This window comes from Osmerus eperlanus, chromosome 11 (genome assembly GCF_963692335.1).
Source record: "Osmerus eperlanus chromosome 11, fOsmEpe2.1, whole genome shotgun sequence".
Classification (NCBI taxonomy): Eukaryota; Metazoa; Chordata; class Actinopteri; order Osmeriformes; family Osmeridae; genus Osmerus; species Osmerus eperlanus.
This window is the reverse complement of record NC_085028.1, coordinates 10,148,227-10,163,399: the sequence shown is the minus strand read 5'-3', so window position 1 is coordinate 10,163,399 and position 15,173 is coordinate 10,148,227. Positions and strand designations below refer to the sequence as shown.

Here is a 15,173-nt window from a genome sequence, read left to right as displayed (position 1 = left end):
CATGCAGGGGGAAAAAAAATGGTGCAAGCATCAATTAATTTGTGGTCTCTTTTGTGTTTTAGTTAGAGTAAGAGTATGGCACATTGTTTGTAGCCGGAGGGAATGTGGAAATTGTAATATTGTGTTATCATTATAGCTGGAAGCCTCTTTCATCTTGATGCGCTGTACTGATACATTGGTGTGCGAGGTAAATACCACGCTTGTTTGTGTAGTGTGAGTGTACTATCGCGCGAGTGTGTGTGAACTCAGAAAGCCACGCCTGTTGGTCGCTACTCTAACACCCCCCCTCTTCTGTGTTTGACCAATCGATGACAGACAACATCAGCTGTCATAACAGTATATGCCACAGAGACACTTGCCATCAGACTCTGAAAACACACACATGCACAAGTTTGGACAATATTGGTTCATAGATTACATTTACATTACATTTAGTCATTTAGCAGACGCTCTTATCCAGAGCGACCTTACAGTAAGTACAGGGACATTCTCCCTGAGGCAAGTAGGGTGAAGTGCCTTGTCCAAGGACACAACATCATTTGGCACAGCCGGGGAATCGAACTGGCAACCTTCAGATTACTAGCCCGACTCCCTCACCGCTCAGCCACCTGACTCCCATAGCTGAAGAAAACTTTGCATAGTTTGATGAGTATACGTAGGTGCTTAGGTGTCTTGAGTCTGGCCGGAAAAATTATAGTTGGTTTGCTTGTTTCTGGGGATTCTTTAACCATAAGATTCTGCAATGCAGTAAATACTATTGGTCTGTAACATAAGCCAACATATGTCATTTTCCAATAGTTCAGCATAGGAGAATAGACTGATATACCCTGGTATAACCCAAAATATTTGTATATGTGTGCTGTATGTTCTTCCATTCTTGTGTGCATGCTCTCTAACGTATACAGCAGATAATTACCAGCCTGCGATACCTGCAGCTAGACAAGCATGTCCACCTCTCCATCCACCCTCAAACGTCCTGAGAATTTCAACATCACTTTTTAGTGTGCTCCCAGCCATGTTATTTAAAGTAATTAACCCTAATTTGCCCAAAAAAGAGACTAATCTTTATTAGACCGTGGCTTTTTAAGTAGAGCCACCGCCGACCGGCGTCCATCTCCCCTCGCTCCTAATGGGGTCTCCACTTAATCAAAATTCATCCATCAGATCTCAATGTTGAATCATCTTTTAATTGGAAGTTACATTCTGGTTAATAGTTTTATAATTCACAGGCTGTAATAGTTTCACCGCTGGGATCTGCTCTATTTTCCTGCGGATGGGCCACTTGTGCGCAACACACACACACACACTCACGCATGCACAAGCAGTCATAGACATGCATACACAGACAAGTATTTTCACACCTACAGACATACTTAAAAAATATATAAAAGAAGACACACATTTTGTCCATCTATCTCTTTCTCAAACTCTCCTCTCTCTCTCTCTCTCTCTCTCTCTCTCTCTCTCTCTCTCTCTCTCTCTCTCTCTCTCTCTCTCACTCACACACACACTCCTGCCTGTGCCAGCCTGTAGCGCCAGCCCTCACTTTGATGGCGGTAAATTAGGTCAAACTGTCGAATAGCAGCTCTCAGCCCCAGAGACACAGGAACTCTGACTCTGAGTCTCCCAGCCCTATATTTAGTAGCAAAATGAGCTCATTGCTTCTCATCCATGGACAAAAGAATTTCACTGTAAGTAAACTTCAAATCTTATAGATTGCTTTGGGGTAAAGACACCGTATATGAGGTCCAAAATGTTTGACCGATAAGTCAATTCCAGTTCCACTGAAATCTTCATTCTGCTCATCCTGCTCATACAAGGCACAGCTATTCCTGTACTCTGGTTGCGTACTCTTAAGAAGGCACTTTGTAAAGTAACAGATAACTCAGTAGATGGAGAAAAGTAGGTATCTGCCCAGTTGCTTAAGTGACATGAAAATGTAAATGTCCTCATACTAGCAAACACAGTGTGTTCTACACACACTCTCCACATGTGTGGAGAGTGTGTGTAGAGCCTGCAGCATCTACTGTGAAGTAAGCAACTGAAAGTCAAGGAAACCACTCTCTTTCAGTTGGTACAACACTCACAATTCCCTCTTACAAACAGTCCTATCCTTGGTTGAAATGACTCTTCCCAAACCCTTGAGATGTGATCTGAAAGGGATTTGGCCACATACAGTCGGCCAGTGTTGAGCTACATAAGGAAAGACAACAGTAATGGTGGAGCTGGAAGTTAGAAGACCCTGAACTTATGGAACTTAAAAAGACCCTTGAAATATACACAGACAAATGGGGTTCCTGGTTCAGTTTGGCTTGCTATTGAACAGCGAAGTACAGTAGGCCGTGGCCCCATTGTGGCTTCTCAAAGGCCCAATGCTCAAGGAGGGCACAGACAAATATTCACAAGCAAACACACACACACACACACACGCAGATGCATTTTGTGGGGGAGTGTGCTATATGGTGTTTGTGTCAATGTGTGCCCTACTGCTAGACTCTGACTTCAGTGTTTGTAAGAGTGTGCGTTCATAATATATACTTTTTGAGTGTCACATCGACACACACACACACACACACACACGTACACACTCGCCTCGTGAGCTGTAGGGTAATCTACACAGAGGTAGAGAGGGAGTCAGTGGAGGGTGGAAATGAGGTTTTCAGCCCCGGCTCCCTTCCCTCGTCCCCCCCCCTCTGCCACTCCTGTACCGGTGCCCCTTTCTATGCTACTAACATCTATTCTTCTAGCACTCTCTTTTATTCCGCTTCACTATCTCCCTCTCCCTTTTTACCTGTGAAATCTCTGCCTCTACTTTCTCTTGCATCTCGAAAGCAAAGAAGACGTCTGAGATTGTCTATCTCTTTTCGAACACATTTTCATATCATTTTTATAATTGTATGATTGTCTTTATTTATTTTGATGTGCATGCGCGACAAGCAACCGAAGCTTACCGTCTTTAAGTTTTTTTTGGGGGGGGGATGTGGGGGGTTCTGATGTGAGATGTACACACAAGTAGCACCCTTCCCCACCCCTCTCCATACCCCCAAATGTTGTCCAATTTACAATACTGCACATTTGAATATAGTTCACAGGGTGCTCGGCCGCCCTCACAGGTAATGATAAGGACTGTTGTGAAGCCTGGCGTTCCACACCACTGTCTCCCTTGAATAGCCCGCACAGAAAGGAGGCACGAGTGGGTCTGAATGTCTCCTGGGTGTGCTGTGTGCCGCCTATTGAAATTCAATCTAGCGGCACTTGTTCTTGAAGTGGACCAAAGGTGAAATGGAGAAGATCGTCGTCCATGCATTAGTCTGCACGTGACTAAATGAAGCTTGTGACCATGTAGTTGGCGATTGGGAATGTTGACCATGGTATAATAAAGCCACTGAAAAAAGCACAATACTCAAGATTAGTTTTGGGTGTACTGTGCAGTGTGCATGTGAGAGAAAGAGAGATGGGGTACTGAGGGAATGTATGTGTCTGACAGTTAAGCCACATGCTTCAGGCTCACAGCAGACACAAACTAACTCCTCAATGTTTTGTCTATGATGTGGCCACTCACTTGACAGAGAGGATGAGCGCCCTTCTCTGCTTTACTTCATTTCTCTTCCTGTCCCCCGTCGTCCCGGGCTCTTCCATCTATTCATTTCCTTCAAGGGCCTTATCTCGGTCTCTTTCTGTCTCCCTCCCTCTTCTTCCTCTCTCTTCCTCTCCCTCCCTCTCTCTCTCTCTCTCTCTCTCTCTCTCTCTCTCTCTCTCTCTCTCTCTCTCTCTCTCTCTCTCTCTCTCTCACAACAGTCTCACTCACTGTCTTTCACCCTCTACCTTTCCCTTTCTCTATTTCTCTCTCTTTCTATCCCTCTCTCTCCCTCTCTCTCTCTCTCTGAGTGCTGACAGCTTTGGCAGAGACAAAGTGCTGACGCCCGGCTTAAAAGTGACCGCCCCTGTCCTGCTACCCCTCGGCTGGTGAGTTGAGAATCCATCACCCCACGCCCTGCCCCGCACAGCAGACGAAGTGAAAGAGAGAGTGACAGAACGGAGGGAAAGGAAGGGGGGAGGTTAGGGTAGATGGAGGATGGGGGGTGGGGGGGGGGAGACGGGTGAAGGGAGCAAAGAGAATGAGAAAGATAGGGGATGAGGGAGGGGAAAAGACAGAGCAAACAAAAATAGAGGTGGGCCTCTGCTAGAATGGCCTGCTAAGAGGATTCCCTAAGGCTGGACGCGTGTGTGTGTGTGTGTGTGTGCGTGCGTGTGTGCGTGCGAGAAAAAAACAAGGTGTTTTGGCTGGGTGGGGGCGAGAAGGAATACAGTGGAGGGAGGGTGGGAGAAGGGGAGAGTGCTGGCTGTGTTGTCTCCGGGACAGAGGGGGGGCATTAATCATTATTGGCGCACACCTCCGTCCCTGACGCACCCTGACGGCCCTTCCACCCCTGACATAAATCATAATTCCTCCACAATGGATCCCCTGCTCCGCCATGCCGGGGAAAATACGGCAGCCCCTATTGATTTTTCCCTTTTCTTCCCCTCGCCTTCGTGGCAACCCCCCTTCCACCACCCTCTCCCTCCCCCGAACGCACTGCTGTGTCATTACGAAAAATAACTGATCTGAAATTCATAGAATACTAAATAAACTTTGCGAGGGGCGCTCTACTGTATTCTCTCTCGCCCGCCCCGTTCTCTTTCTCTTGATGCATGAGATGGAAGCTCAGAGGGGAAAAAAGAAAACTAATGATATCAAAATTACAAAGCATGTGCGGTGCTATTATACTCCTATTGATTTGTTTTTGAAGCGCACCTAGGCTTAGAAGAGTCGCTGAAGGAGATTAGAAATTGCCCAGAATACGAGCCAGAGAAAGAGGAGAGAGAGAGAGAGAGAGAGAGAGAGAGAGAGAGAGAGAGAGAGAGAGAGAGAGAGAGAGAGAGAGAGAGAGAGACAGAAAGAGAGAGAGAGAGAGAGAAAGAGACAGAAAGAGAGAGAGAGAGAGGGGTGGAGGGAAAGGGAAAACCAGAGCACCTGGAAGACTGCAGAAAAGGGACGATTTTTCAGGGGATTACAGGAAATGAGGAGGATGAGGAGGATAAGAGGGAAGAAAGAGAGAGGAGAGGCTGTGTGCATGTTACGGTGTGTTTGTGCTTGTATGCGTGCAGCCTTGATACAGTCAACTGGCCTTTTGTTTTTACAACTTACAGACTGGTTGTGATCTGAACCTTCAACCTGTTCAACCTTTGACTCTACACCTTGATGTGATCTTTCCTCCCTGTTAAAGGATATTGAATTTGGCAGAACATTTGTCAAGGCAGTCCCCTCAACACACACACACACACACACAAACACACACACACACACACTTACAAACACACAAAATGATCAGTCTCAGTCAGCATCCGGTTGGGATCCATGTATAAATGTGATCTATGTTTTTGAATTCGGTTGACAGCTTACAGGTATATAAAATTCTGCTTGGGACTTTCCTCTGGTTTTCACGGCTCCCTCTCTTTCCATCTCATTTCCTTCGTCCGTCTTCCCCATTCCAATGGCGTCTATCTATTCCCTTCATCTGACAGTACTTTAGCCCTCTTTGGCTGGTGAAGGGGAGTTGACAGGTGGGAGACGGGGGGAGCGGGCAAGAGAGACTGAGTGGATATTGGCGGCAGCGGCGGGAATCTCGACCTGGCCGGGATTACAGTCCAAGGCGGAGGGATATTAATGTAAAGCGGAGGGGACAAGGGCGATCTAGTCCAATTACTCTGCACCCTGTCACTGCCATCCGGGGGCGCAAACAACAGAGGAGGAAAGGATTAATTGCCTTGGACTCTGCCCCCGCTACAGGCCCAATTATGGCAACATATTGGCTCCCAGCACTGCTGCAGCCACTGCTGTGCAGGGAGATTGTGTGAAATTTTCAAACCGGTTTTCGGAGGTCAGGGCAAAAACAGGGGTCTGGGGGTGGGGGGTGGGGTGTGGGGTTAGGTGTGAGGGGCGGGGGGCGGTCTGGGGGTTGGGTGTGGGGGGGTTGGCTGTGAGGGTCAGTGGGGGGGTTGTTTGTGGGGGGTGGGGGATGGTCTGGCAGTTGGGTGTGGGGGGTGGGTCTGGGATGTGGGGCTAGGTGGACGAGCATTGTGCAGATTATGGTGTGCATGCGTTGGGCAATGAACTGGTGCAGGTGTTGTGGGTTGTGTGTGAACTTGTGTTGTAGTAGTGAACTGAACCAGTCGCTTTTGTTGAGGTATTAAAGCTGCATCAGGTAACATTATAAAGCAAAATCAAATATGAGAAACATTGACCCAAATTCTTCTGTCTGGACTTTCCTCTGGCTGAAGTTTGATTTGCACTGGTTTCAAGAAATGAGCCACGCCGATGGCGTTGGCTGGAACAGGATTGCTGGAGCATAATTGGCTGGAAAGAAGCGACACACTCCAAAAACCTGAAATTGACATTCCACTGAAACTGAGCTGTCTGTGTTGCAAAACAACTCTCAGATGGCCTCATAAACAACATGTTTATAGTTTGTAATGTTCATTTACGGTACATAAACAGATTTTGGGGAATGATAAAAATATTTTGTACTTAATTTATTTTTGGTTCTTACCCTTAGATTCACTATATTACATTGATTTCAGCTGTTAACTCATTGATCTGCACCACCAAAATAGGGCCCCAGTTTTACAGAGACAAGTACAAGACTGCTCAATAACTGGTTACAAAACGCCTCTCAAAGATGTAGCAAGAGAGTTATTAAACCAGGTGTCCAGCTCTCCTTCCCTTTATGGATTGGTGTCTGATTGTGGATGGAAGAGTTGAGTCAGCCCTTATGAGAAAGCGGTCTACCAGTGTCTTTTAATGATGCACCTTTGGCAATGGAAAAAAAGGTGAGATCTCTCAGTTGAAACCCAGTATCGAGCCACAGGAAACCAACCACTATGTTCTAATCAGGGTTGGAAATGGAACTGGAGTTACCAATGTTCTCCGATGCTCTAAGGGAGCACTTGGAGAACACATGGAGCACGTTGAAGCCGGCATGTTGACGGATGTCCACTTCATGAATTTTGAATTAAATTGGCCCTTGATTAATCTGAAATGGTGTTCTCCTGTTCCCTGGCAATAGGAATCCAATAAAACTCCAGCACGGTACAAATAAAGCCATACATTCCCCCGGACCGGGAATGAGCCTCAGGTGAAGGAAAAATGACTGCAGCACGGGGAGGTAGCAGGAGAAGAGGGATGAGAGAGAGCTTCTGCAGTGGAGAGGGCGCCCCAGATGAGGCCAGATGGAAAAAGAGGTCCTGATATGAGAAGGGAGAGAGCGAGGGGGATGCAGACAGAGAGAGAAAGCGACAGATAGAGAGGGTCCGATATGAAGGGGAAGAAAGCAATGGGAGAGTGAAGGAGGCTGGAGAGATAGAGCGAGAGAATCTTAAATGAAGGAAGATGGGGTGTGTGTATGTGTGTGTATGTGTGTGTGTGTGTGAAGACTGAGGTTCCAGCATATTAGCCTTGTCTTTTAGAGTGGAAGGGAACATATTGGTCGGAGCCAATCCCTCCGTGTGGGGCCCAGCCTGCCTGGAGCTCATCAGCCAGACAAGCCTAGGCCTGGAGTAAATCAGCAGCCCACTCTCAGGGCCCCGATTTCCCCAGAGGAGCCCAGCCAGAGCCACTCAAATCAGCCAACGCACCCTCTAGCTTGCACTGTGGAGCAGTCTCTAATACTGTGCTACTTCTGCCTCTGCAGCGGCCCGCTCTCCACTCCAAAAGAGCAATTTCCCCTTAGCTTAGCTGGAAATATGTCCAACACTATGTGTGTGGGCCAACTATAGGGTTTTACTTAGAAAGTGAATGTCATCCAACGTTGAAAGTGCTAAGCCGTGTGGTGTAAAGTAGCATTGGGTGCTATTGCCCGGTAAAATGCAAAGTCTGAAGTCAAATGATTGCTGTCAAAAAAAGAAGTAATTATGAAAATGACAAAGCTATACAATACACCGCATAGACTGCATTTTCAAAATGTTGTCAATTAAGTGGTCACAGTATCTGATGGAGTCCCTGCACTGCACCATGTTCCATGCTGCTAAGGCCAGACTCTGTCCGAGCAGGGCCCCAGCATGTAACTGCCAACAGCGGTGACTAAGCAACCTCTTCCTCCCTCCCTCCCGCCCTCCTTTAACAGTATTTTGCTCCCTCCCTTCATCCCTCTCTTTCTCTCTCTCTCTCCATCCCTTCACCAAGTGTGCATACTCTAATGTGAATAATGTGTCTCCTCCAAGTCCCCCAGTAATAAATGAAGTGCCATTCCACACAATGGCAAAGTCAGGCCCGTATTGATTAACTCTCATCATCGACTCACGCCCGCTTCCCTGATTTACGATTGTCTGTTATTTTTACATTAGCTGTCAAATTCATCTTGTCTTTCCATGACCAGGGCTGGGGTCCAGTAAACAGTAAACATTCTTGCCAAACAACCCCCCAGGGCTTGGGTAAGGTTGAGTACTTCACTGTCTGGTGCAGCTAACTCAGGACCAGAACCATGTCTAGTGTGTGCGGAGGCCGAGCTGCAAATGTCTAGGTTGATGGTTAAGTATGTGCATAAATACTTAAAGTACTTAAAGTAATGCGTTCTTTCTAAAAGCAATAATATGTGGAAGGTAGATGTAGTAGTCAAAAGAGATATGACGTACACAATAGTCACACAGAGGAATTTGGCATGGGCTCTGAAATTATCCACAAGTTATTTCCATATTGCAGGCTTCGTTCCTCCTCTTTCCTCCTTTAAACTGAAGGTGACTGGACAAATGATTGTGATCAAATAGCTGTTGTATGGTTTGATTTACATGTTCCTTGAGGAAAAACATTGACAGTCTAGCTGCTACTTGTATCAATTTGAATGTAAAACATTTGTTTAAATAGCACTCAATTGATCTCATACATTGTTGCTATTCAGATGATTTGCCTCTCATGTTATATTTTTGGGGAACTGTGTCATCAAAGTGCAGGATACTCCATGACAAAATGTTCATAACTATGAGATAACAGCACAACCTTCAATTGCCGGACATCAATTTCATCTGCAATTTCCCAGGATATGGAACATTAATATCATTTCAATAATTTCAATTCAAAGTCAGAGTGAAGCGCTCCCTTAACCCACATCACACCCCCAGACATCCTGTAAGGTGGAAAAGAAACGCTCAACAATGACAGGCAGATAGTCACCTATGACACGTATATCCACATTCGTCTGTCTATTTATGAATCGTGGGCTTCAAAATAAAATTGGACATCACCACTAGCCTACGATCAGCTATCACTCTTAAACACAGTGTCCGACTCTGTCAATTTAGAAGGCTGCTATTTTGCCCCCACTTCCCCTTAACCGTGGTGGTCTGGAGAACGTCATGCTACAAAGCAGTAAGTGCTAGTAACCTCCCTTCCTCCGCTGCGCTTATTCCCTCCTCCGACTGCACAACCTTTCTACCCCGGGAGGTTGAAGCGATAATAACAGACGTGAGCTGGAGGTGTGCGGGCGAAGGAGAGCCTTGGCCCGTAATGGCGGGGGCTGTCTTGCTCTTGCAGACCCACCAGCTTGGAGGGTTCATTCGGATTCCATTTAGGGGCACTTGGGGGACCCTCCCTTCCCCTCCCTGCCAAAGATCCTCACCACTTGTCCCTTCAGTTTTCCAGACACACAGGAATTGCCTTTGTCATAATAGAACCTTTTTGTTTTGATGGGTAGTAAATTAAACTACCCATCAAATGTAGTTCTACTGGACACAAGTGTGAGTGTTGAGTGCCTTATCAACACTTCATGCAGGGTAACCAGAGGTAAAGAGGCTTTTCACTTAACCAATTTGGATTCCCTTCTTTATTACTTATACTTCATAATCACAATCAATGTTATGGTACACTTTGTGCCTTATTCAGTCAATCCTATACTTTTATTGTTGTGATCCCTTGTGCCTTCTGTGTTTGAGATTTTAAAGTTGCTCTTTTCTGTACAGTACAATACTGTACAGTACCTTTGTGGCCTCGAAATAACTCAGCAGTATTTATGAAGAACTGGTACAGTGCAACAGTGTGCTTTTTACCCCAAATATTTCTTTGACTATCATTTTGTTTTGTCATTTCAGTTGCTGCTGTGTCTCCGTTAGAGAGGTTTTGTCTAGTTTATTTCTCTCATTGTATTGACAGCAAACAATGTTTTGTGCCTGTTTTAGTTGTGTTTAGTCACGGGCAATTATGTCACGTCTACTGAAGTGTCATTTAGTCTTTCCTCATTTTGCCGACTGGGCTTTAATTGAGCTTTGTGAAAACTGGGTGTAATTCCTGTAATGAAGCTCTCGCCCTGCTGTACCAGTGTTTGGCTTGTTCTGGCTGGGTCGCCTTATGCATGCTGTCTCATCCCATGCTCATGTCATAGCTGAGGCCTGGCCAAGTGACTGAGGCACTCCCCCCCCCCCCCCTTGAGTGGAGGAAGCAGTGGGGAATGAGCGCCACAGCTGAAAAATTAGGTCTCCTTCCTTGTAATTTGGTGGTGGGGTCTGATAGCATCAGCCTACAGTGAGCTATCAGGCAGGTATTACCACCCACTGACTGTAATCGCTAATGAAGTCGGTATTGAGTTTATAACGCGCTAAATGATGCAGCCCCACTCCAGATAAACACATCCTAAATAAACGATTTGGGTGGTAATTGCACTCTGCCTGGGCTCTGTTAATGGAGTCAAGTTGCTGATGAAAGGGTTAACTCCTTTTCCGAAGGAGGCTCTCCCTGGCTCATTGCACTCTCATTTCTGCAGAGATCTCGGCATTCCCTTGGTTATCAGTGTACTTAGAAAGAAAACCTAATTAGACAAAAAATGCCTTTTTTCCTCTTTCCCTAATTAGGTCCTTAACATAATTAGCAGGTAATGTTAATAACCCTCTTTTAAAATCTATTAAAAGGCTGTTTGGGACTAAGTGTCAGAAGGGGGCCGGCCTATGGGTGGCAAGGGCCCCCCTCGGAGGATACGGGGCAGTGGAAAGAGATGCATGCTGGGGAAGTGCTTCATCAGTAAAGGAGAGCCACTGTATTAAGGCCATGGCCTCGTTTGAGCCCTCTGATCATCATCAGAGTATTCTTGTATCCCTTCATCATTTAGTCAGTGGGACTTCTCCAGCTCCTGCTCCGCTCTGGTGCATCAGCTTTTTTTTTACCCTTATTGGTTTCAATTGAGTGCTTTGGACTGAACAAGAACCGCCCCGAATTGTGCTGTGGGCCTTAGGAAGTGTCAAGTTGACGTTTTTTCCCCCCACATGCCTGTTGCAAATCATGAACCTCCCAGCAAGTACGCCTCCTGTAGCTTCTAGTTGAGTCTTTTGTTTTCCTTGGCTGACTTCTCTGACCCGTCTGGCCGTCTCCAAGCATTATCAGGGCGAATGGCTGTCATCTTAAGACACGAGCAGATGGAGGATGTGCATTGTGTAAGTACAGGCTGAAATTAGAATCCACCAGGGGGCATTGCATGTTCAGTAATGTAGCTAGAAATTACCATAGAGGGAACAGGGTCCATTGTCATTAACCGGCCTCCGGTGAAATGTTCCGACGGGTTTGGGGAAGCGCTCCAGGTTCCAGTGAAGCGGGTCTGTGAGCCCTACCGAGGAGGAGGAGGGTGAGGAAGAAACTGCCGCCGACCAGAAGAGCCCAGTCCTCGTCTTTAATTAAGTATCTGAAACATCAATTTAAATGTAAATATGGGTGGTGCAGCGCCACTCATGCGTAAATTAGAGGGTTGGCCTAGCCACATTTCTCTCTCTCCCAAGTCCCCCGCTCACTTACACTGACATCTGCTCACAGCTGCTCGGCCTGCGGCTGTTCCTACACACACACCAACACACACAACACATACAGTACACCATACCATGTTTATCACAGACTGCATTGTATATTCTGACAAACGTTAGCTTATACAAAAGTCTTTCACCACTTTTTTCCACACCTGATTTTAACGGATATTTCTGTGACAGAATCAGAATAAGTTCACGTTATACTTAATACTTACATGCGTTGTTTCTTGCAATAATAAAAATAATCCATGTATGTAGATGTTTAGGCTTTCTTCATAATTTTTTTTTTTTTTTTAATGATTTAAACCAAGACAATGTTCATAATACACTAGCTAAGTGTGAGTAGGTAGCTCTGTTATCTTATTTTCCCTCTTTAATTGTACCAGAACATTTTCATTTCAGACTCCTAACATAGCACATCTTTCATTTCCTTATGACACCCTGCCTCTGGAAGTGAGGGCATTATGTTTCTCCTTCCTGCATTGAAGGCTTTTCTGCCATAGATGTGCTCCCTGTAGGCCCATGGCTTTAGCCATGCGGATTGCATGAAAATGCAACCTGCCATTTCCCGCCTATTTCCAGGCAGACTTAAACCTGTGAGGGTTAGACAACACACTGTCGATGGGATTTGTCAGTCTTTGAGACTCACTACTCATGCAAGGCAGACCTCCCTAGCTCCCCCTGTGGCCTTGATTGCTTGAGCTATGACGTGAAGCCTGTGATGTGGATCCATTCTTGGGGGAAGCTCCATGCGACAGACACGCTCCCACACACCCACAGACGCACACATACACACAGTCATCCACAGTAGTATGAATCTACTAGCTGTGAAATAGCCCAACCTTACTAACCAAGACAAAACGCCTAGAGATCTCTAACATGGTGCATGCATGTGTTTGTTCACATGTTTGTGTGTGTTTGTCCAGTGTGTGTTTATAGAGTGTACTTATTGTGCATGCTGGGGGGTGGGGGGGGGGGGCAGTATCAGTAACTGGACCCTGGAAGCAGCCGAGTGGGACGGCTGGCCTTTAGCTCGCCGTCTGTTAGGCGATCAGGACACACCTCATAAAGAGGCACCCCGAGGAGGGGGGAATGAGAGGAAGAAGGGAGAGATGGAGGAGAATGATTTAATGGAAGGAGGTGGAGGGGGGGTTCTGCTTACGGCCCCCCAAGGTGTCCCTCCTTCCTCGTCTCTATTGCTCCATCCTAATGGCCGAGTAGAGGCCTCTGGTGGTCACAGTGGAGGGCGTTCCACTACATGGCCTCGCTAACCTGCACCAGAGATGATTAGCTGGGTAATATTCAATCGTTTAAAGGGAGAGGAGGGGGGGACAGGGGGATGTTAAAGGCAAACTGTAAGAGTAGTGAAGGGAAAGGGCTAATAATGTCTCCCTTTGTGTATTCTCTCCAGATCGTCCTTAATCTAGATCATCGTATTAAAGCGATGACACTCCAGCGTAATGCCTCGGGAAGATCTCAGCTGAGGAGCTGAGGAGTCGGGGGTAAGTCTCCATCACACCCGGGCTCTCAATCTCTGGGCTGCGACGGTGCGCTGATGGGTTGTTAATACGAGCTCAAGGAATTAGGACTGACACGTGCACTTGGGGGAACAATACGGGGTTGTCACTTAACATCCGTTTATAGTCTTTTCAGATTCAAAGGGAAAGTTAATCTTCCTGAGTATTAGTGTGGAGAAAGTGAGATTCCAACAGGTTTCTTGCCACTTCTAGCCACTTGCTACGCACGGTGATGGCGACATCTAAGAGGCCTTCTTCAGATGTTTTTCTGTGTCGTCCTTGCTCATTTTTCTGGACAGTTTTGACTTGGCTCTGTAATTGGAGATGTATGTACTAAGATCACCCAAATGTCATCAACAAATCATCCGAATGCCGCCTACACTGTATGTACCAATAATGTGACTCTCTCCCCCGACTCCAAACCCTTAGCTCACAACCCTAAGAGTGGGTCAAGGTGGGCATGGATGAGGAGATCAGGCATAAAGTGGGAAGAGAGGTTTCGGCTGGCACCCCCTACGTCCCAGCCCCCGGTGCCCGTTGGCAGCCACTGGTGGCAGAGGTGGCGGCAGCAGAGGGCTTGTGGTTGGAGGGACCACCCTGCCATGGTGAGTAATTCCCCCGGTGTTTTGTGTAGACTGAGCCACGTTGCAGCCTGGCATGGCTCCTCGTGCCCATTCTTAGTCAACAGGATTAGGCTTGCTTAGCGCGAGCTCTCCGGGATCACCTATACTCTGTATTGTACTCTCAGAATGCTGGCTTGCCAGTTTGGCTCGCCCATTTGGCGACGAATGCTCGTTTCTGTTCTTGTCTTCCTTATTCAAATAAACACACATTTCTGCCCCTCAAGCAGAGGGTGGGGGATTGAGAGGTGGCGGAGGCCAATCACATCCTTGTCTAAACCGGAGATTTGGGTTCATTTGCCATGCAATTTATAAACAGGGATTAATTGGAAATTAACGCAAGGACAACACGTGTTTTGTACCTTTTTCGGCCTTTCCGTAGTGCGTAATCTACAGTGAGGGGGCACGCCAGGGACTTCTCAAACAAATCTATGTAACCGAAAAACTCAGACAAAATAACGCATTACGTAGCTTGTGCTTTACAGACGGAAGAAAAAATTAAGTTTTTATTCATATTGAAATGAGTTTTGTTAAGAGTAAACATTGCAATGCTTGATTACATTTGTGTGGTGTATCAAAAGCAGTTTCATTTGCTCAATACATTTGTGATTTTGGGAAGTCATGCTGTGTGGCAACCATTTTTAGGAGGAAAATGTTATGAGTTTACGATTGCAAGAGACAATGTGTAGGACAAGCGTTGATTTCTTTATTAAATGTTTACCATCCTTGGTGTCTGATAAACACCTTCTACGACATACCAGAGCTGAATGATACAATCGCAATCACTTTTTTATTTATTGTTCATTACACGCTTCAATTTATAATGCCATCACTATTAGATTACATTTTGCGGTTTGCATTTGGCTTGTGCAACTGAAATCTGATAACCTGTGTACCTACATGTAGTAACCTTTATTTTCCTTATCAGAAGTGTCACCAAGATTAGGTCATCAGTGCTTTCACTATCGTACCTATTGTACAGCTAATGGATCAATGCAGTCTAGAAGGAGCATAATAGGGTACTGTTCCTACTGCTGTATCTACAGTATGCGCTACTGTAGATTCAAACATACCTGGTTTATTGATAGCTACAGTCTTCACACAAATTTAATCTTCTCAAATAAAAGTGTTGAAATATTTAAGCCTAAATTATTCTTATTATTTCAATCAACTTATTTAAGTTAAGTTACCTTTGGTGTATAGAACTTCCCTCTCTGGATAG

At 46.0% G+C, this 15,173-nt stretch overlaps 1 long non-coding RNA gene across 1 annotated transcript in view; it reads left to right on the top strand.

Moving 5' to 3' along the window:
- Nucleotides 1-14,423, top strand: part of LOC134029215 (uncharacterized) — a 49,015-nt gene extending 34,592 nt beyond the window's left edge. The window contains exons 3-4 of the long non-coding RNA XR_009931624.1: nt 13,226-13,316; nt 13,761-14,423. This is a non-coding gene — a long non-coding RNA (uncharacterized LOC134029215). The remainder of the gene's footprint in view (nt 1-13,225; nt 13,317-13,760) is intronic.
- Nucleotides 14,424-15,173: the final 750 nt, after the last annotated feature.